Source organism: Scyliorhinus canicula, chromosome 18 (assembly GCF_902713615.1).
Source record: "Scyliorhinus canicula chromosome 18, sScyCan1.1, whole genome shotgun sequence".
NCBI lineage: Eukaryota > Metazoa > Chordata > Chondrichthyes > Carcharhiniformes > Scyliorhinidae > Scyliorhinus > Scyliorhinus canicula.
The window spans coordinates 11,463,269-11,485,003 of NC_052163.1; the positions used below are offsets into that span (position 1 = coordinate 11,463,269).

Genomic DNA, 21,735 nt, shown 5'->3' on the forward strand with positions numbered 1-21,735 from the left:
AGCATTCCAATTGAGAAGCACATTCCTTCAGCCGGGAATGGGCTTTGTGCTAACTGGCTACCTTACACTCAAAAAGCGAGGGGGAGGGATGGAGCACAGATTTAAAAGGCACAGAGATCCACGGACTTCCCAGTAACAACGCAGCGACCAGGAATCTGAGCAAGCTAGATTACAAAAGCAGGGAGGCCATGTTGGAGTTGTATGAAACATTGGTGAGGGCAAAGCTGGAGTACTGTGTGCAGTTCTGGTTGCCACTGTATAGGAAGGATGCGATTGCACTGGCGCGGGTGTAGAGGAGATTCACCAGGATGATGTCTGGGATGGAACATTTAAGTTATGAAGAGAGGGTAGATGGGCTTGGGTTGTTTTCACTGGAACAGAGAAGGCCGAGGGGCGGCCTGATCGAGGTGTACAAGATTATGAGGGGCATGGACAGGGTGGATAGGGAGTAGCTGTTCCCCTGAGTTGAAGGGTCAGTTACGAGGGGGACACAAGTTCAAGGTGAGGGGCGGGAGGTTCAAGGGGGTATTTGAGGAAAAACCTTTTCACCCAGAGGGTGGTGAGGGTCTGGAATGCGCTGCCTGGGAGGGAGGTAGAGGCGGTTTGCCTCACATCCTGTAAAATGTACCTGGATGAGCATTTGGCGCACCCTAACATTCGGGGCTATGGGCCAAGTGCTGGCAATGGGACTAGGATTGGCAGATCAGGTGCCTTTCATGCGGCGATGCAGACTCGATGGGCCGAAGGGCCTTTGCTGCGCTGTATTTTTCTGTTATTCTGTGAAAAGAGAGGAGGGAGCGAGAGAATGAAGGAAAGAGAATATTTGCTCTCCGAACTATGCGGCTGATATTTTTCCATTTACTTGAACCCCAAGTGTTTATGATAAAAGTAATATATTTGCTATTGTCCGGAATTGTTCCCAGTAATCATTCCAAGTTACAGTTTCATGTCTCCTTTTCCAGAACAATTTATGTCACCCGGCTGTGCGATGTTTACACATGACTGGAATTTTAATTGCCACTTGCAATAACATTTTGACTTGTCGGTATAAATAAAGCCCTTAGAGAGAGGCATTATCATTTTAGTTATTCTAACTGAACCTTATTTTGACATAGAATAGAATTTACAGTGCAGAAGGAGGCCATTCGGCCCATCGAGTCTGCACCGGCTCTTGGAAAGAGCACCCTACCCAAGCCCACACCTCCACCCTATCCCCATAACCCAGTAACCCCACCCAACACTAAGCGCAATTTTGGAAACTAAGGGCAATTTAGCATGACCAATCCACATAACCTGCACATCTTTGGACTGTGGGAGGAAACCGGAGCACCCGGAGGAAACCCACGCAGACACGGGGAGAACGTGCAGACTCCACACAGACAGTGACCCAAGCCGGGAATCGAACCTGGGACCCTGGAGCTGTGAAGCAATTGTGCTATCCACAATGCTACCGTGCTAAAGTTCTAGATGCCACTTGATTTTCTTCCTTTTTTGTGTGAACTATGGGGGTCAGGTATCTCCTCCAGTCACTCACATCCCAAACCCACTGGCGCAATGTCAACCCAGCAGGTTGGCTGGGCAGCACAAGGTGAGCTCTCATTGACCTCAGTGCCACCCCTGGGCTTAAAAACAGGGAAGGTGAATCCAGCCCTGGTTCCTGTTCCGCGTCGTTCTCCAGTGACTGCAACTTAAATGCAGGTCTTGCTTTTTATATCCATCTTTCTTTGTCGAATAGTTGCTGTCCTTCACTGTCCAGGTTCAATGATTGTTCCACAAGAAGGTGGGAAGGGCCAATCAGTGAAGCGACCGACAGGGGAGAGAATACCCGGTGGGGTTCTACACGGTACCCGTCTACATTATTGTTGTAGAACTGATGTCGTTTACATTTCGCTTAGTTCAGACTCTCCGCGCCTTATTAAAATGGTGCTTCCTGCAGAGGGAGGCAGAGCAAACTCGAACTCTGTCCGCTCCCACTCTCACTATGAACTCTATATCCTCAACCTCCTAACCTCCTAACTCGAGGACCAGTACCTCACCTTTCAATTAGACACTTAACAGCTTCCCACACTCTTCACTGAGTTCAGCAATTTTACATCACAAACCCTGAGCGGGATTCTCTGATCCTGAGGCTAAGTGTTGACGCCATCGTAAACGCCGTCCCGTTTTACGACGGCATCAACAGGCCCCCAGGAGCAGCGATCCTGAGCCCTACAGGGGGCCAGCACGGTACTGGAGCGACTCACCCAGCTCCTGCAGCCGATACCTGCGTCAAACGGGCGCCGCGGGTCTGCGCATGCGCGCTGCAGCCGGCATGAACTCGCGCATGCGCGTTGCGACCGGAGCGATCTCACGCATGCGCGTTGCGACCGGCGCTATCTCACGCATGCACGCAAGTTTCCTTCTCCACGCCGGCCCTGACACAACATGGCAGAGAGCTACAGGGGCCCAGCACGGAGTAAAAGAGACCATCACCAGGAGAAGCCGACCCTCCGATCGGTGGGCCCCGATCGTGGGCCAGGCCACGGTGGAGGCCCCCCCCCCGGGGTCGGACCACCCCTCCCCCCCACCAGGCCCCACCCCCAGGGGTCAGACCCCCCTCCCCACCACCAGGCCCCACCCCCCGGGGTCGGAACCCCCCCCCCCCCCCCACCCGGCCCCCCCCCCCCACCCCCCCCCCCCCGCAGGATGGACGCCGAGGTCCCGCCGGGTAAGACCACATGTGAACGGCGCCGGCCGGGTTCGGCCTATCTCGATGGCCACTCGGCCCATCCCACGCAGAGACTCGCCGGGCGGGCCGCGTACAGCGACCCCCGACTGGCGCAGCGCCGACCGAGCCGGCATCAATGCCGCCGATTCTCTGGTCACTGGAGAATCAGCAGACCGGCGTCGGGGCGGCGTCGCGTGAATCGTGCCCGGCCCGGCGATTCTCCGGCCCAGCCTGGGGTCAGAGAATCCCACCCCCGCTCCCATTCCCACGTTTCTGTTGTAACCATTTATACCCCATCCAAACTGTCTGAGGCAAGCGACCACTCACAAGCGATGTCTGTCGAAAAATTCCGTTTTATTCATGTCACTATACAGTCCTCCTATTCACCAAAGGGTCTCCCGCACCTGGTCCGAGGGACAATGGGGTCAGCCCCGCCCCTCACCTGGGTCAATCGTATTCAGGTGAGGCCCACAGGGGCTCTGATCCTGCAGGTCCCTGGGCCTCCTGGAGGGTTATAACACCCCCCCCCCCACCCCAAGTCCGATACATCGTCCATGCCGACGGAAGGGGGAAATCCTTTTTAAAATAAATTTAGATTAGCCAATTATTTTTTCCAATTAAGGGGCAATTTAGCGTGGCCAATCCACCTACTCTGCACATCTTTGGGTTGTGGGGGTGAAACCCACACAGACACGGGGAGAATGTGCAAACTCCACACGGACTGTGACCCAGAGCCAGTATCGAACCTGGGACCTCAGCGCCGTGAGGCAGCAGGGCTAACCCACTGCGCCACCGTGCTGCGCTGAAGTGGGAAATCCTTTGCCCTCTTTGCCAAAGGCTGATTATCTGGTATCCTCTGCTCCGGGCTCAGAGGGGTGAAACGGACAGGGCAGCGTAGCTTCCTGGACGATTGTTCGGGAGGTTCTGCTGCCTGTCACTGACCTGCATTGATGACCGTTGGCAAAACTCCACGTCCGAATCCTGGTTGGACTGGTCCATCTCCCACATTTCCACCTCACTGGGTACCACCAGCCACTGCTCCGGAGTGATGGACACCTCGGGGCTCGGGATCCGTGGCCGGTCCTCGGGTACCTTTTGCACCCGGCTCCGGAGATGACCCACCTGCCGATTTGAGTCCTTCCCTTGCACCCGCACCGTATATGAGACTGTCCCGGTACGTTGTACGACTGTTTCCGGAATCCGTAAAGCCCCGTCAGTAAAATGCTGGACGCAAGCGGAGTCGCCGGAGGTGAATTCACTCACGGGCCTGGCTTGCTGCCATTTCAGCCCTTCCAGCTGGTGTAGGGTTTAACAGTCACATGATTTTAACAATTTCAGAAAACACAAAGCACTGGAGAGCTGGCCCGATGTAAGGAATTGTAACGTTAACACCTCTCTCAGACCCTCGCCATGAAATGGGGTAGAGTAAAAATGGATACAGTCAGGGAAATGGAAGCCGCCATGTTTCCATTTTAAAGCTCCCGGGTTTTCCCTCAAAGTAACACGGATGTTCTCACTGGGCTGCACACACACACACGGATGTTCCCACAGGGCTGCACACACACGGATGTTCCCACAGGGCTGCACACACACACACGGATGTTTGCACAGGGCTACACACACACACACGGATGTTCCCACAGGGCTGCACACACACACACGGATGTTCCCACAGGGCTGCACACACACGGATGTTCCCACAGGGCTGCACACACACACACAGATGTTCCCACAAGGCTGCACACACACACACAGATGTTCCCACAAGGCTGCACACACACACAGATGTTCCCACAGGGCTGCACACACACACGGATGTTCCCACAGGGCTGCACACACAAACGGATGATCCCACAGGGCTGCACACACACACACGGATGTTCCCACAGGTCTGCACACACACGGATGTTTGCACAGGGCTGCACACACGCGGATGTTCCCACAGGGCTGCACACACACACGGATGATCCCACAGGGCTGCACACACACGGATGTACCCACAGGCTGCACACACACGGATGTTTGCACAGGGCTACACACACACGGATGTTTGCACAGGGCTGCACACACACACGGATGTTTGCACAGGGCTGCACACACACACGGATGATCCCACAGGGCTGCACACACACACGGATGTTTGCACAGGGCTGCACACACACACGGATGTTCGCACAGTGCTGCACACACACACACATGTTCCCACAGGGCTGCACACAGACACGGATGTTCCCACAGTGCTGCACACACACACGGATGTTTGCACAGGTCTGCACACACACACGGATGTTCCCACAGGGCTGCACACACACACAGGTATTGTGGGATTGTGACTCTGAGGTTGTGACCCTGGTGTTGTGACCCTGGGATTGTGACCCAGAGAGGGGAGAGGCAGGTTCACCCAGAATGGCAGCCTCAAAATCAGGTTGACAGCGTATCCCTTTAATGGTGCTCGTGGGATCTTGCTGTGCGTCCCCAAACATTGGCCTCCACTTTGCAAAGCAGTTCGGCTGCTGAACCCCTTTGAAGAGTTTCAGAAGGATTCCGTGACAATACAAATCCGTATCCTCATCATTCCCAAACAGGGGTCGCTTTCCGTAAAGGAAAAGAAGATTAACGGGTGGGTGGGGGGGGGGGGGGGGGGGGGGGGGGGGGGGGAATTAATTGACGTTGTGAAGATTATGAAGGGTTTTGATAGACTAAATAGAGACAAACTGTTTCCGTGGCAGAAGTGCCAGAAACCAGATGACAGAAATTTTAAGTAATTGGCAAGAGGGAGATGAGGATTGTTTTTTACACAGCAAGAAAATTCGGATGCGGAATGCACGGCCTGAAAGACATCTTGCCAGGCTCTGAAAAACCAGGAGCTGGGGACTAATGGGCAGGGCCGGCTCAAGGTACCGGCAACTCGGGCAGTCGCCTGGGGCGCCATGTGCTAGGGGGCGCCATCAGTACTGAGGTTGTAAGATTCTAAGGACGATCTGCGCATTTGCAACATGTTGCCTCCGCTTGATGGCAGCTACGCATGCTCAGTAGCTGCCCACGCGCAGGCCGGAGTCACGTGGGGTGCTCCTTCAGCCCCGGCCCCGCCCCCTGTGCGGCCGCCATGTTGATTGGCCTCGGCCGCCTGCCGGTCTGGTTCAGCCGCTGGCGGCTGCTCAGTGTCTGTGTGAGGCAGTGGCTGCACGGAGGGTCTTTGGCGGGAGGAGGGCCGCCGAGGGGAGCAGGAAAAGGCTATCCGCAGCGGGGAAAGGTGATGGAGCGCAGCGCTGGAGGCCTTTAAAATTGGCACTTGTAAGGGCGCCAAAGTTCAGCTTGCCCGGGGCGCCAGCAACCCTAGGGCCGCTGCTGCTAATGGGCTAGCTGCCATTGGAATGATGGGCCAAATGGCCTCCTGTGTTGTAGGATTCTGGGAGAATCCTTCATGTTCACCCTCTAACTACCTCTTGCTGTACGTTCTGCTTCTTCTGCCCTTCCGTATTAGATTTTCAGCATCGCTGCAGCGGGATTCTCCGGCAGCGGAATCCTCGGCTCCATCGGCAGCGCACCCATGCCCACGGCTTTCCCGGCGGCAGTGGGTAGCCCCACTGACCGACAGCGGGAACGGAGAATCTCACTCCTGGGGCAGGATTCGCCCTTCCCCGACGCCGATATCGTGATCGGCGATCAGGCGGAGAATCCCTTCCGATGGCCAAATCGGGGGCGGTGCCCGTTTGATGCCGCTTTTGTATCATCCGCCCCCTCCGAAATGGCGTCATCGCACACGGTTGGAAGGGTGTTGGCGTGTCACCCCGCTGCTCTGCCCCCGATGGGCAAAGTTCCTGACGGCGCGGTTAACGTGTGGCCTGATAGGACCGTGGGCGCACGGAAGGCGTAGACACCCTTGGGCAGCCCCCAGTAGACAACACCAAACTGTCATGGCCGACACATGCGCAGACACTAAGCCAGCATGGCCATCAGACTGAGGCCCCGCCTGCCCTCTCAGGTGGATGCATTAAATCCCACGGCACTATTCTGGAGAAGAGCGGGGAGGTGGGGGGGGGGGGGGGGGGGGGGGGGCTCCCTGGGGTCCCGGACAATTCACCCCCTCGATCAACATTAAACTATCAGACTATCTGCTCATTCTCACATTGCTGTGTGTGGGATCTTGCTGTGCTCACATTGACTGCTGAGTTTCCTACATTCCAACAGTGACTACACTCAAAACTATGGTCGTAATCCTCCTGCTGCGGATTTCTCAGCTGCCTGGGGTGGCTTCAATCGGAATTCCCAATGACAGCGGTGGGAGCAGACAACCCCACCGCCGCCTCCTGCCGCCGAGAACCATGGGAGACCGGAGAAACTCACCCAATTTCATTGGCTGTAAGCCATTTTGGGACCAGCTGAGGTCATGAAGGGTGGGTTATGAATACCCGTCTTTGGTAAATCTTCTTTACGCTGAAGGCCTGTGGATGGTTAGCCAATCAGTAGCTTCAAGACTGAGATGGTTAGGGTTTTTGGATACTGGCAATGAAGGGATGAGGGGTTGGGCAGGATAATGGAGTTGAGGTGGAAGATTAACCATGGTGCTTATTGACTGGAAGAACAGGCTCGAGGGGCTGAATGTCCGCTGCTCTCCCAATTTGTTCCCTTCTTCCAGAGACCAACCTGCACTGCTGTAAACTACAGTCGGCACATTTAATATCTTTCCACACACCCCACAGGTGAACTCGACCCTGCCGTTTCACATCCAGGTCAACATCCATCGCTGCATCTTCTCTTCAAACTTTGACCCCCTCTCCCCCGGCAACAATTCTCACCGGCCTTCCCAGAGCGACCTGAATCCAGGCATCTGTATTTCGTGTGAGCTGTGCACTCTCCATGTGCTGGAGAAACAATAGAAGCTGATGGAGTGCAGGCTGAGATCAAGTCAGAAGGGGACGAATTGGAGATTTTATGAAGCTGCCGGATAACTGAATATTCGGGGGCGCCATCTTGGCTTTTTGCATCGCTTCTGGGTGTAGGCCGGATGGGTTAGAATTGGAGATTCATTGTCGCGTTCAATCCGCACAGTGTCTGAAAACTGAGAGGCGGCAGCCTGAATCTGGAACTGGCTTAGAGACAGAGTGCAGCGGTCCGACCTCAGGAAGGTGTGGACAGACTGGAGAAATAAGTGGTTGCAATTGAAAATAAAATAAATTTAGAGTACCCAATCCTTTTTTTTTCCAATCAAGGGGCAATTTAACGTGGCCAATCCACCTAACCTGCACATCTTTTGGGTTGTGGGGGTGAGACCCACGCAGGCACGGGGAGAATGTGCAAACTCCACATCCCGGGGCTGGGATTGAACCCGGGTCCTCGGCGGCCTGAGGCAGCAGTGCTAACCACTGCGCCACCGTGCTGTCCATCCTTTACTCTTTTAATTAGAAAGTAATCCAGGCTGAAGATTTCCGCTGCGTCATTCGCGTGAGAAGTTTGAATCCTTACGAAGGTTCACCAGCTGAAATATTAATAGCTCCGGATCTCACTCTTTGATGTAAATGGTTCAGGGGATGAGATACTTGAGCAGTGGAGATTTAGCTTTTTACACCTCCTGGTGAAAAGCTGTTAGTGAACAAGCTGTCAATGATAGAGGCCCACAAACAGGGGGTGTTATCCTCAGCTGTCAAGTACGCACTCACTTCATAGCCCCGGGATTTCATTGCCTCCGGAATATATTTCCCACCCAGCACTATTTACTATGTGAGGGCCCTTGCTGTTTATTCACCGTTTATTCCCTTATTTCCCCTTTATTTTGCTGTTGCATTTTTGATCTATGGATTATTAATGGACATGCCACTTTAAGACAAGAAGCCTATACCTTTAATTCAAACAGAAGGATCCGGAAGGCTGTGCTGGATTAAACTGGTGTTTGCAGACTGGCTGCTATCAGTGGCTGGTGGCCAATGAATTGGCCCAAAAGGCTGTGCGGTGTCCGGTAACAGGCGGGATTGGATCCGATCCCCCGATGCATTTTTAAGAGTCCTGAGGCTTGCGTCTGATTTCAGTTTTGATTCTGTTGTCTCGGTGAAGAGGTCGAACCATCTCTCTTCCAGAAAGATCCAGCTGATCCTCTCTTTCAGCCTGTGGTTTGACTTCAGGCCTCCGCGGTCTCGAGAGAAAAGCACCCAGACTTGCTGGAGAGCAAGTCAACCCCAGCACCAACGACCCATCACAGCCTCCTCTTTCCCAATATCAGACTCATCTGTACCCGTGTGGGAGCCGAGAATGGATGGGTCACACCCATCCTGACAAAAACAAAAGAAAATATACAGAAGCCCCAGTTCTGAGGGGAGATACATTACCCACAATGCAATAAACCCCCAAAACGGGCCCAAGGCAGAACCATAATCATCAAGAGTGGTGAGCAGGGGAGGACCAACAACAACAACATTTTCAGACGACGGTCAAGACTTCTGGGCCTCTCAAAGTAGAAAAGAAGAAAAAAATACAACCACAACTAACCCACCAGATGACAGCACCCATCAATGAAGACGAGAACAGGCCACTCAATTAACCAGAAGCCAACACCCCCCCCCCCCCCCATCCACCAAGGCACAAAACTCAAACCTTCCCCAGGACCTCAATACCAGGGAGGTACTGAGGCAAGACCCAGGCCGGGATTCTCCGAGCCCCCGCCGGGTCGGCGAATCGGCGGTGACGCGGGGAATTCCCGCCACGCCGCTCCAACGCCGGGACACGATTCTCCGGTGACCGGAGGATCGGCGCCAGTCGTGCCCGCGCGGTTGACGCGGCGCCGGCCGGTGGCCATTGAAAGAGGGCCCCCCGCGGCAATTCTCTGCGGTCGACTGGCCGAGTTCCACCAAGTCCTGCCGGCAAACTGGTACCACCCGGCGGGAGCTCAGACCCGCGGTGGCCGTCCTAGTTGGGAGGGGGGGCGGGGGGATCAGACTCCGTGGGGGGCCTCCATGGCATCCAGGCCTGTGATCGGGGGCTACCGATCGGCAGGCACCCGCAAACTGGAGGGGGCCTACATCCTTCCGCGCGGGCCCTCTGTGTGGCTCCGCCATGTGGCGTGGCACCGGCGCAGTAATGGCCACCACGCGCATGCGCCTTTGCAGAAACGGCAACCACACGCATGCGCTGGCGCAGAAAAGGACGGTGGACGCATTCGCGGACTCGTGCCGGCAGTGCAGGGCCGTGTATTGGCGCCGGAGCAGAGCGCAGCACTCCGACACCGTGCTAGCCCCCTGCGGGCCACTGAATCGCTGGGCCAAGAGGCCCATTGACGCCGGCGTGAAACACTCCGGTGTTAACGCCGGCGTCAACACTTAGCCGGGATTTCGGAGAATCCCAGCCCCCGTCTCCCTGAAAGCCCCCATAACTCCCTCAACGAGGAACATTCCAAGCTCCGGGAAACAGGATAATAGCCACAGCACCAACTGAAATACAAGAAACTATACCCCAGAGCCTCCAGCAACCCCCCCCCCCCCGAGAAAACCCACCAAGCTTGTACCTTTCCAATAATAACTCCAGTGCCAGCTGGGGGGGGGGGGGGGGGGGGGGGGGGGGGAGAACGACCCTGGGAGGGAGGATCACTTCCCACTTCCGCGTTATGACTGGTGTGTAGGGATAAAATAGTTCTGTAGAAGTTAAAAGTGCTTTTATTTCTCTACTTTGCCCTTAAAAACAGTTGGGAGGAATCAGTGGTGACTTGGGCCCGGCCAGTCCATTGGCCAGACGTGTTCTTCAGGGGCTACTGATTCCTCTTGAAGGGCAGAATTTTGAAGCTCCCTGACAGAGAACTTGAAGAACTTTTTAACTGCGGACTTGCCAATCGAAACAGAATGTTCCCCCAGAAATTCTGGGGCAGCAGGGTAGCATGGGGGGCAGCAGGGTAGCATGGTGGTTAGCATAAATGCTTCACAGCTCCAGGGTCCCAGGTTCGATTCCCGGCTGGGTCACTGTCTGTGTGGAGTCTGCACGTCCTCCTCCTGTGTGCGTGGGTTTCCTCCGGGTGCTCCGGTTTCCTCCCACAGTCCAAAGATGTGCGGGTTAGGTGGATTGGCCATGCTAAATTGCCCGTAGTGTCCTAATAAAAGTAAGGTTAAGGGGGGGGGGTTGTTGGGTTACGGGTATAGGGTGGATACGTGGGTTTGAGTAGGGTGATCATGGCTCGGCACAACATTGAGGGCCGAAGGGCCTGTTCTGTGCTGTACTGTTCTATGTTCTATGTTCTAAATCTGCCTCATTCACTAACTCCACAAAGCGGGGATGCGAGATTGATAAACATGCCCATTGACACAGGAAGCATAACTGATAACAGGTAGGATTTTGAATGAGTTTTGTTTGGCAAGCATTTTCAGACTGATGAGCCATCAATTGCACAAGAGACGAGTTGCTATACAAAAGTTAGGCTTTAATAAGCTAGAACTTAGCCCTGCGGTTGTCTACAATAAAATGGACGACCGCCGGGCGCTTCGACTATTTATACCTCGGTAAGGAGGCGCGGTTAACTCAGCCTCTCGACCAATCGGAGAGCTGTCCCATGACTGGTCTCCTGCGGTCGAGAGGCACATGACCGACCAGGGCCAATGGTAAGCCGGTGTTCTGCACCAATGGCAGACAGCTATGCAAATCATATCACCACACAGACGTAGTAATAAAGTTTTAGCAAAGCGCTGTTTGAGATTAAATAAACCACTAATGAGGTTTATAAATCAGCTGCCAATCTACACTGGCCGATGTTTGAAATAAAGAGCAGCTCATGATTTTTACCGCAAATTTCTTTCAATTTTACGAGTTTGCCACTTGCTCTACGGGAAGGCGGGTTGCCCTGTCTGAATCGCCGACTGATTCAGATACTAAACCCCTGTCGATGCATATTTACTATCTCGCTGAGATAAACATCCTGCCCCCTCACAGAATCTAACAAAGCCATGCTTCGATTTATTCTGACACTCATTTATTCGATTCATGTAACTCTTTGAAAAGTCTGTCTTGTCTGTTCGTTCCGGCGCTCAGACAGATGGGATTTGCCGTCTCGAAATAATACTCAAACTCTCCTCGTTGCCTTTGCTCACCTGTGGAGTTTGAGGCAGAGTTAATCTGACAGATTACACACGCATTGTAAACCTTCTCCAAGATCTTTGCTTCGCAGAGGTCTGTGCCTCTCCTGTACCAGTCTGCCCTCTTGTTTAGCTGCTAGCCTGGGATTAATGCCCATTGGACAGAGGGGGTGGATTCAAGGTGAATGAATTTTGCCCTTGGCAACAGCGTAACTTCCCTGGTACGTCTGCCCCATCTCAGTGGCAGAGACGGTCCCGTTTTATCCCTTCCGGAATCACAGCATCCCTCACTTCTGGCCTCTTGCACTTCCCCAATTATCACCGGGCGGCACGATGGCACGGTGCTCAGCACTGCTGCCTCACAGCGCCAGAGACCCGGGTTCGATTCCCACCTCGGGTAACTGTCTGCGCGGAGTTTGCACGTTCTCCCCGTGTCTGCGTGGTTCTCCTCACACTGTCCAAAGACGTGCTGGTTAGGTGGATCGGCCATGTTAAATTGCCCAAAGGTCAGGTGGGGTTGCAGGGATAGAGCGGGGCCGTGGGCCATGGTAGGATGCTCTAGGAGAGTTGGTGCTGACTCGAATGGCCTCCTTTGGCACTTTTGGGGCCTGTGATTCTATCATTGAGCGCCATGCCTTCAGTTAATCTATTGAATCCTGTCGTTAACCCTCCCTCACCCCTTTAAGTTGCCCTTACGTCCAATCTCTTTTTTGTTTAATAAACAATTCTATTGAGGTATTTTTGGCATATAAAACAGTAACATTATACTGTAGTGTACAAAAAGCAAATAAGACAGAATGCAAGCATCGGCTCCCCTCTCGCAAGAACCTGCCTAAGCAACCCCCTACTCTACGCTACCCTAACCCCCCTTCTCCCCCTCCCCCTGCTGATGATTAATTCTCCGCGAACAAGCCAACGAATGACTGCCACCTCCGGGCGAACCCCGACAGCGATCCTCTCAAGGCCAACTTAATTTTCTCCAGCCCGAGAAAGCTCGCCATGTCCGAAAGCCATACTTCAGACTTTGGGGGGCTTTGAGTCCCTCCATGCCAACAGCATTCATCGCTGGGCTACCAGGGCAGCAAAGGCCAGAACGTCGGCCTCTTTCTCCTCCGAAACCCCCCAAAATTGCCACCTCAGGACTCGTTGCTCCCCTAGTTTTCAATACCCTGGGACATGACGTCCGTCCAATCTCTTTACCCTAACATCTGGTCACTTGTACCAATACCTCCTGACTTGTAAACTTTGTGCCTGGGTAGTGAGCATCACTGGCAAGGCTGGCATTTATTGCTTATCCGCAATTGGTCTTGAGAAGTTAGTTAGAACATAGAACAGTACAGCACAGAACAGGCCCTTCGGCCCTCGATGTTGTGCCGAGCCATGATCACCCCACTTAAACCCACGTAACCCGCATACCCGTAACCCGCATACCCGTAACCCAACAATCCCCCCATTAACCTTACACTACGGGCAATTTAGCCTGGCCAATCCACCTAACCCGCACATCTTTGGACTGTGGGAGGAAACCGGAGCACCCGGAGGAAACCCACGCACACACGGGGAGGACGTGCAGACTCCACACAGACAGTGACCCAGCCGGGAATCGAACCTGGGACCCTGGAGCTGTGAAGCATTGATGCTAACCACCATGCTACCGTGAGGCCCCCTGGTCTCAAAGTTGTTGTCTGATAGTATCTCTGGGAAGCACCTCGGGATATTTCACCATATTAAAGGTGCTATATAAATTCAGGTTGCTGTCGCTTTCTGGTGTCCCCTTACTTAATTCATGGCGATCTGTGGGTGGGGTTGCGGAAGGTCGCAGTGAGGATGTGCAGTAGCTGATTAAGTATCTAATCCCGAGGCTTCAGTCGTCATGCGTTTAGGGCCTGCTCAGTGCAGCTCCCAACCTTTTCCCACCTGGAACGTTCAGGTGTTTGGGTGTAGATAATTATTCAGTGGTCCGAACGTGGATTGAGGTTTGGTCTGGAAGCTTGGAGACAACACTCCGTGCTCTTTGAATTCCCATCCCCTCACCTTGTGGAGTGTTCAATCATTGTTTCTTAAGGTACCATATCTCAGGAAGGTTATATGGATGTTCTCCTTGGAGAAAGGGTAGGTCAGATTCACCGGAATTATGTTGGGGCTTAAAGGGTTAAGTGGTGAGCACAGAGCTCGAGTGTAAATGGAGAAGTGGCCGAATTGGTGATCTAATGGAGTCAATAGCTTAGAGAGAAAATTCCCTCAGGTGAGAGAGCACAGAATAAGTGGGGACACAAGATTAAGGTTAGAGCTAGGCCGGAAAGGGGTGATATTGGGAAGGACCTCTTCTGACAAAGCATAGTGGAAATCTGGACCTCTCTCCCCCAAACAACACTGATGCGGAGGGTTCTTCTATCCGATTGCCCTTGGCTGAGGGGTCTGTAACGAGCCGGCCTTGATTTAAAGAGGGGATTCAAGAGGGAAGTCCATCCCTCCGACGATCTGGAACTCACTGCCCTAAAGGGTGATGGAGGCAGAAACCCTCATCACATTAAAAAATACATGGGTATTGAAGTGTTGTAACGTACAAGAATACAAAGAATTGGAATGTGGAATTAAGCTGGATAGCTACTTGTCGGCTAACATCATGACAATTGGCTGGATGGCCTCTTCATGTGCTGTACGCTTCTCTGTTTCTATGAAATACTTGTATTACGGTGAAGGGATCCAGCTGTATATACGGAGTGAAATTATTTAAAAGACTGATTCTCCTGTGAAGTCGGGATTAAAAATTCAAAGCAGAGTTAACCTTTCAGACAAAGGTTTAACCGTTTATAAACATACCTGGATATAATTGCCTGCTCAAGAACAACAACATCCTCTAACGTAAGAATTTGATATATCCTCTAACTCATGGCAGAGCTGAAAAAATAAGAACTGGGTCTGTACATCACCTCAGTAAGGTATTGATAAATTGTAAAATGCTACAATCTAACAATGGATGATAATCTTCAGGATGACCGTAAATAACTTGTCAACAGAATCCTGGAAGCTGAGTGTGGTAACTGCTATCTGCACCTCTCGGTAGACTGGTTGCTTGAAGAATGTTGACTAAAATGAAGGATGATGTTGTCCAGCAAGTGTGCTCAACATGCTTCTGGCTGGTTCGGCTTTTCTATAATATAAATATTGGAACCACACAGTCGGATTTTTTGATGAATTGGATTCATTCCAACATCTCTAAAAGTAAAGGCAGAGCTGCTGTTGTGTGGTAATGATAGTTTTCCTTTTAATGGTGATGGAGGTACCTCGCTACACTCTGGAGCTTTCTGCTCAGGGGTTTAAGGTACATACTACTTTAAATATGGATGGCGATCTTATTTTTTTGAAAAATATTTTTATTGAACATTTTCAACAGTTTAACATTTTTACACCAACAGTACCCAATCCCCCACTCCCCACCCCCATCCAACTCCCCCCCCCCCCCCCCCCCCCCACCTCCATCCCCACCCCTTGGCAGCAACCAGGTCTCCAAAATGTAAAATGAACAAACCCGCTCTCTGGTGGAACCACTCATCCATCCATCTCAGAGCAAATTTCACCTTTTCCAAGGACAGGAACTCTAACCCCCCCCCCCCCCCCCCCCCCCCCCCCCCCAGCCAGGCTGAAGTACTGGGGGGAGAAGCTGACCTCCATGCTAACATGACTCGCCTGAGAATCATCAACCAGGGGAAGGCTAAGACGTCTGTCCCTGCTCCCGTCTGGCAGATCTGACACCCCGAATATGGCCTCTCGATGACCAGGCTCCAACTCCATATGCAGAACCTTGGACATGGTGCTGGATCTCCTCCAATAACGAGGAGGACGGTAGCACCGGAAAACTCGGGAAAGCCTTTCTTGCAAATTCCCGCACCTGCGTGTACTTAAACCCTCCTCACGCTGCGGCCCATACTTCGCCCCAACTCCTCCAAACTTGTGAATCTCACCTCCAGAAACAGATACGTCATTTCTTTTGTCCCTTTCTCCTCCCTCCCCAGAACCTCGCATCCACCCTCTTTGGCTCAAGCCCATGATTCCCTCTTATTGGCATAACCCTCCAGAGGGATATCCCTCTCTCCAGTTGCCCAGTCTGGACCTGTAAAGACTTAATTACCTGCAAAGACTTGCATTCAAAGTATCACCTTGCATCATTTACTTTGTCTCTACATGTGTTTGTGGAACCCACCTCTTCATTCACCTGAGGAAGGAGCTGTGCTCCGAAAGCTAGTGATTCCAAATAGACCTGTTGGACTTTAACCTGGTGTTGTAAGACTTATTACTGGAGTAATCCCAGAGAGGGACCCGGATTATAAACCACTGTATTACGGATAACTAAATCATAGATGGTTAGCTGCAAATACAGATTGATCTTCATTGGCTGGGGCATTGAGTATAAAAATTGGCAAGTCATGTTGCAGCTGTATAGAACCTTAGTTAGGCCACACTTGGAGTATAGTGTTCAATTCTGGTCGACACACTACCAGAAGGATGTGGAGGCTTTAGAGAGGGTGCAGAAGAGATGTACCAGGATGTTGCCTGGTATGGAGGGTATTAGTTATGAGGAGAGGTTGAATAAACTAGGTCTGTTCTCACTGGAACAAAGGAGGTTGAGAGGCGACCTGATAGAGGTCTACACAATTATGAGGGGTATAGACAGAGTGGATAGTCAGAGACTTTTTCCCAGGGTAGAGGGGTCAATTACTAGGGGGCATAGGTTTACAGTGTGAGGGGCAGGGTTTAGAGGAGATGTACGTGGCAGGTTTTTTACACAGAGGGTACTGGGTGCCTGGAACTCGCTGCCGGAGGAGGTAGTGGAAGCAGGGACGATAGTGACGTTTAAGGGACATCTTGACAAATACATGAGTAGGATGGGAGTAGAGGGATATGGAGCGCGTAAGTGTAGAAGATTTTAGTTTGGATGGGCAGCATGGTCGGCGCAGGCTTGGAGGGCTGAAGAGACTGTTCCTCTGCTGTACTTTTCTTTGTTCTTTGATCATGATCTAACTAAGTCATTAATGACTTGGATGAGGGAGTTGAAGGGTGGGTCAGTAAATTTGCAGATGATACGAAGATTGGTGGAGTTGTGGATAGTGAGGAGGGCTGTTGTCGGCTGCAAAGAGACAAGTGTGAGGTTGTCCATTTTGGAAGGACAAATATGAATGCGGAATACAGGGTTAACGGTAGGGTTCTTGGCAATGTAGAGGAGCAGAGAGATCTTGGGGTCTATGTTCATAGATCTTTGAAAGTTGCCACTCAAGTGGATAGAGCTGTGAAGAAGGCCTATGGTGTGCTAGCGTTCGTTAGCAGAGGGATTGAATTTAAGAGTCGTGAGGTGATGATGCAGCTGTACAAAACCTTGGTCAGGCCACATTTGGAGTACTGTGTGCAGTTCTGGTCACCTCATTTTAGGAAGGATGTGGAAGCTTTGGAAAAGGTGCAAAGGAGATTTACCAGGATATTGCCTGGAATGGAGAGTAGGTCTTACGAGGAAAGGTTGAGGGTGCTAGGCCTTTTCTCATTAGAACGGAGAAGGATGAGGGGCGAGTTGATAGAGGTTTATAAGATGATCAGGGGAATAGATAGAGTAGACAGTCAGAGACTTTTTCCCCGGGTGGAACAAACCATTACAAGGGGACATAAATTTAAGCTAAATGGTGGAAGATTTAGGGGGGATGTCAGAGGTAGGTTCTTTACCCAGGGAGTAGTGGGGGCATGGAATGCACTGCCTGTGGAAGTAGTTGAGTCGGAAACGTTAGGGACCTTCAAGCGGCTATTTGATAGGTACATAGATTATGGTAGAATAATGGAGTGTAGATTAATTTGTTCTTAAGGACAGCACGGTAGCATTGTGGATAGCACAATTGCTTCACAGCTCCAGGGTCCCAGGTTCGATTTCGGCTTGGGTCACTGTCTGTGTGGAGTCTGCACATTCTCCCTGTGTCTGCGTGGGTTTCCTCCGGGTGCTCCGGTTTCCTCCCACAGTCCAAAGATGTGCAGGTTGGGTGAATTGGCCATGCTAAATTGCCCTTAGTGTCCAAAACTCTATGATCTATGATTAACCTAGGACAAAAGTTCGGCACAACATCGTGGGCCGAAGGGCCTGTTCTGTGCTGTATTTCTCTATAACTGAATGGGGTGGAACAGTCTCAAGGGGCTGAATGGCAACTTCCTGCACCTTTGTTTCTTGCTGCATGTCATGGCCTCTGCAGGGCTGCAGGGAGGAAGGGTTTGCTTAGTTCATAGGTCGTTCCCCAAGGAGGGGGTTGAACAGATTGAAGGAAGGAAGGCTCTCACCTCAGGAGGCAGAAGGCCATGCCTGGTTCTTTCGGAAGTGAAGGCAGAGAGGGTGGGGGGGGGGGGGGGGCTGTATTTTTGGAGATTCCTCCTGTCTTTCCCCTGAGACAGTAGACAGAGGCGCTGTCTGTCTGCTCCAACAGCCGGACACTAAAGATCCGGCGGCACTGCTCGATGATGAACAGGAGAGTTGCTGCCAGTGACCTGGCCAATATTTATCCCTCAGCCAACATCACCAAAACAGGTCATCCCTTTGTTATCCCATTGCTGATCTTGTGATCTTGCTGTGTACAAACCCGTTTCTCCGGACTATACGTTAGAAAAGTACTTGATTGAGGACAAAGCCTTGGAGGTTCCCGGGGATGTGAGGGGCGCTATATAAATGCCCGGGTTGCTTTTAACGGACCGATGCGGCTGGAACACAAAGCAGACAACGTTCGGGTTGATCGTGATCAGTAAAAGCTCTGTTTTCTTTTTTTTATTTTCACAAACACAGTACAAGGGAATAAACAACATTTACCCATCTTGTCTGTCCGTCCCTCGCTTTTAGTTCTTGGTTTGTTTAAACGGCAAGTAGGAGACGCGCGAGCTTGCGGCAGCGCACAGGAACCGGTAGAATATCAGCAAACAAAAGAGAAACAGGAAGAGGGCCTGGCGTAGGAGGGATGGAACCCCCCCCCCCCCACCCCTCACCAACACCAGAGCCCCCCACCCCCTCGGTAAATACTGCCAGCCCCATAGCACTAAACTCTGATGCTTCACCCAATGTCTATGTATTTACATTGTCACGTGTCCTGTGTTTATTCATGTCTGGAACAATCTAGACTGTAGGCAGAACAATACTTTTCACTGTACCTCGGTACACGTGACAATAAATCTAAATCTAAGCCAAAGATAGCTAATTGTGAGACAAGCGCCAAGGTGATGGAGCTGGGGTGAAGCGTTCTCCTGAAAAATTAAGGACATACATTCAAGAAGGACCACTGCCTGGCCCGCAGCACTTGATTCAGAGTCTGCGATAGGTAGGCCCCCTTAATGAGGAGAGGGCAGCTCAACCCAACCTGCAGCAATAATGCAGCGCCAATGAATGTGCGGAATTCTGCCTGAGTATCACGTACAAAAGTCTTTATGTCATATATATATATATGTACAGCTATTTACATGTGTTTATATAAATTAAATTGTGCAAATAGGCTTTAACAATTCATAGATTTTGCGTTTTTCTTTCAGACGCACCACTCCACAATCTGGCCGATTCGGAATTCATTGCACATTTAATACACTCAAGCATTTGCCTTACAACTTTGAAACAAAAATAAACTGACACTGAACATGTCTATAGTGGCCCGCTGTGTTTTCAGTTGGGGCTGCTCATGTTACTGAATATCGTACCAGACCTCACTACACCAAACACGTAACCCAATTCAGCTACTAATTGAAGCGAGACAACTACGCAGGCACTCGGCAAGGTTTTTTAAGTGTATGGGGACGTAAAGTGTGTCTGCTCTCTGACCCCTGCCAAGGCATGCGCTGCACGTAAAAATAATGTTACAGTCCAATTAATAAATCTGCGCATTAAAGACAAAACATCGGAATATATTGATCTGCACGTTCTCCCCGTGTCTGCATGGGTTTCCTCCGGGTGCTCCGGTTTCCTCCCACTAGTCTTGAAAGACGTGCTGTTAGGTGAATTGGACATTCTGAATTCTCCCTCCGTGTACTCGAACAGGCGCCAGGAATGTGGCGACGAGGGGCTTTTCACAGTAACTTCATTGCAGCGTTAATGTAAGCCTTCTTGTGACAGTATTAAAGATTATTATTGTTACAAGCGAAAGGTCTCCCCAGTATTGAACCACTCCTAAAAGGGACAATTACAGCTAGCTTTCAAACCCATCTTTTATAAATGGGGCTGGATTCTCCGCCGGCGAGATGCTTGTTTTTCCGGCAGCCCCGGGGGTTTCTCGATGGCGTGGGGCTGCCCCACAATGGGAAAGCCCATTGACCGGCCTGGGTAACGGAGCATCCCGGGGAAACGGGGTGAAACGTGAATGTGGCGCGGCGGAGAATCCAGCCCAGGGTGTTTCATGGGGGAAATCTTCCCGATCTCCACGCACCTCTGAAGATTATTAGTTTGCCACTTTCTCATTGAGCCTAATCCTGAATTGGATGGGGATGGCAGGGGCAATGGGGATGGTGGTCACCGAGCAACGGATTGGTTGAGGAAGCCAAGAGTTGTGGATTGGCAGGGCAAGGTGGGCTGCTCAATCCAGGCCCTTTCTCAGTACTCACCGACTCTACTCTGTTCACCGTCCTGTCGGGCGGTGAGGGAGACTCATTCATTCACCCCGTGTCAGAAAGAAAAGGAGCAGGGTGTGAAATTCCTCACTGCCCAGGTTCCCTGGCCTGGGAGACATTCCTGGGGAAAGATCACCTTTCTCTTTCAATGTGCTCTTTCACAAGGATCTGTGAATAGGTCTGAAACCACCTGAACCTTCATCCTGTATGGCTCAGTTCCCATGGAAACCTGCTGAGCCGCTTGCCACCCAATAGTTATTTGTGGCTCAGAAGGAGGCCATTCGGCCTATCGAGACTCCCCGTGTTAGCCATCGGGCCGCTCCCACTCCCTCCCCTCTCAATCTCCCGTGGCTCTCCCTCTTGATTTAATTATCAACTTTTGAACTCTCAGGGCGGCATGGTGGCGCAGTGGTTAGCACTGCAGCCTCACGGCGCCGAGGTCCAAGGGTTCGATCCCAGCTCTGGGTCACTGTCCGTGTGGAGTTTATACATTCTCCCCGTGTTTGCATGGGTTTCACCCCCACAACCCAAAGATGTGCAGGGTAGGTGGATTGGCCATTCTAAATTGCCCCTTAATTGGAAAATAAAAATTGGGTACTCTAAATTTTTTATTTTTTTAAAAGAATACAAGCAATTTTTAAAAAACTCTTTTCCTGACCATCTGACAAGGGTCTGGGGTGAAGTTTGTTCTTCGGAAGTGGGATACGGCAGGAAAGGTTAGAAACTGGGGAATGGTCCACAGCAGCCCTGCTCAGATGCATGATTCCAAATCCCAGAGTTATATAATTACGTTGTAATCAGGTTGGAGTGAGGGGAAGATGCTGTGGAGATATAGAATGTCAACGGAAGTTATAACCCCCGCCCGATTCGAAATGGAGAGCAAAATTGAGCGGGGTGTAGAAGGGAGCATTGACCCATCCCCCCGCCAACACTGATGTCAACTCTTAACCCAAAGGAATCAAGTGTGTTGAAGCAGAGATGCGATCCCGGGTTGCTAACTTGCTCTGTGAAGTATTCAGTCCATTACACTGGTTTTTAGATTCAATCACTTGAGTGGTTTGAGGACGGAGGTGTTGATGAAGGTCAGGGTACTGGCTGAGGAATCACTATGAAAGGAGAGCAAAGGTGACATGTTGGCCATGTATCCATTATAGAGATATCCCAGCTTCACCTTCTGTTGATTGAAAAATATATATATTATTAGAACACGAGCCCAATCCACAATATTATTGGCCAAATTGGGAGATCACGGACAGGACACCTCGGCCCCTCATGTCCAAATATTTTGCATGACCCTCAACACAATTTGCCTCAGAATCTGCTTGTTTGCTGCGATAGGTTATTTGTCAAAGGTCACTGGTTAGATTGTGGATG

General features: G+C 51.5%; 1 protein-coding gene across 2 annotated transcripts in view; it reads right to left on the bottom strand.

Annotated features, from left to right (window-relative positions):
• Positions 1 to 21,735, bottom strand: part of LOC119953487 (glucagon receptor-like) — a 150,720-nt gene that overhangs the window by 5,565 nt on the left and 123,420 nt on the right. The window contains exon 15 of one of the 2 annotated variants that reach the window (XR_005458032.1): positions 19,175 to 21,535. The exons of the other annotated variant lie outside the window; for it this stretch is intronic. The gene's annotated coding sequence lies outside the window, so the exon portion shown is untranslated. Of the gene's footprint in view, positions 1 to 19,174; positions 21,536 to 21,735 lie in introns of those variants that run through there. 2 annotated transcript variants of the gene reach the window in all.